This window comes from Palaemon carinicauda, chromosome 18, assembly GCF_036898095.1.
Source record: "Palaemon carinicauda isolate YSFRI2023 chromosome 18, ASM3689809v2, whole genome shotgun sequence".
NCBI lineage: Eukaryota > Metazoa > Arthropoda > Malacostraca > Decapoda > Palaemonidae > Palaemon > Palaemon carinicauda.
This window is the reverse complement of record NC_090742.1, coordinates 3,056,458-3,058,319: the sequence shown is the minus strand read 5'-3', so window position 1 is coordinate 3,058,319 and position 1,862 is coordinate 3,056,458.

Below are 1,862 nucleotides of genomic sequence, written 5' to 3'. Positions count from 1 at the left end.
AGATCTTTCATATACAAACTAGACTTAAAAAAAAAATAGGATGATATATATAATATGAAACAGAGTGCCCGAATTTGTACCCTCAAGCAAGAGAACTCTAACCCAAGACAGAGGAAGACCATGGTACATAGGCTATGGTTAAAAATTAAACGTAATCAATAACAGAAACAAAGTTAACATTGGAAACGCTCCAAAATGCTCCCACTAAAGTTCGTCTAATATACGCAATTAGCATTTTAATTAAAAAAAAAAAAATCTTTACTTTGTGCCAAGAAAAACGCTCAGGTAATTTGCATAATGAGAAGTGATAACATCAGCTAATTAACGATATAGGGTTATGGTGGCCGATGTGATAACGTCCCTGACTGGTGATCGTCAGACAGGGGTTCCAAATGCTCAAACTCGATAGTTCCTTTGATCGCTGCAATCTAACCATACTTGTGAGATAAGGAGAGGGTGTTTTTTGGAAGCCTATAGGTCTATCTGCTGATTCATCAGCACCCATTGCCCGGCCCTTCTTGGTCCTAGCTTGGGTGGAGAGGGGGCTAGGGCACTGATAATATGGTCAGTCTCTAGGGCATTGTCTTGCTTGATAGGGCAATGTCACTATTCCTTGCCACTGTCATTCATGAAAGGCTTTTTAACCTTTAAAAACCCGAGAAAGATTTTCCGAGCCGGACTTCGCATGAAATGAATGTCATGCAGAGTTATAAACGCTTTCAAATTTGTCAAAATAGCATGTCCCTTGTTCGCACGAGAGAGAGAGAGAGAGAGAGAGAGAGGAGAGAGAGAGAGAGAGAGAGAGAGAGAGAGAGAGAGAGAGAGCAATGGCGAGGTAGGAATATTAACGCGAACACTATCCTATGAATTTCGGGGTCACTTGTCAGCCAATGTCGAGACGGCAAAGCTGAAATACCACAAAGACTTTCAAGGCACTCGATGTGTATGCATGCCTCTGTGTGTATGCACACACGTCTGTGTGTGTATGCAAGCCTGTGTGTATGTACGCTTCTATGTGTATGTATGCATGCTTCTGCGTGTATCCATACCTCTGAATGCATGCTTGCCTCTTTGTGTATGCACGCCTGTGTGTATGCAGACTTCTGTGTATCTGTGTATGCACGCCCGTATGTGTGTGTATATGCAGGCATGTATGTGTATGCATCACGCACAGCATTATTGCGAAACATCTAACTACATGGTCTCTCGCCATCCATCGGGAATGGGAGAAGAAGTAGTCACACCCCGGTGAGAGGTGGTTCGCGTGTGCGTGTGTATCTAAACATTAAGCCATCGTTTTTTGAAGGGTCGCGTACACCAGTTCTTAATTAATGGCTTCTAGGACTTAAAATAGAGGGAAAAATCAAATCAGTGAAGGAGTGGGAATTGAAGGCACTAGTAATCATCATCATCATCATCTCCTACGACTATTGACGCAAAGGGCCTCTGTTAGATTTCGCCAGTCGTCTGTATCATGAGCTTTTAAATCAATACTACTCCATTCATCATCTCCTACTTCGCGCTTCATAATCCTTAGCCATGTAGGCCTGGGTCTTCCAACTCTTCTAAGAACCCTTGTGGAGCCCAGCTGAACGTTTCGTGAACTAATGGGGAGTGCGAAGAGCATGCCCAGATAATAATAATAATAATAATAATAATAATAATAATAATAATAATAATAATAATAATAAAAGAATTTAATCTAATTTTTCTTATCTCCGTTCCCACAGCTGTTGTCTCTGCGAGTCGGAGCTGTCCGGGCAAGTTCGGTGGAGTACTACGTCTCTCGCAAAGATCCCGAATTATGGGCTCACATGAAGCCAAATTTGGTGGATAACTTCACCCACGGACTACACAAGCTT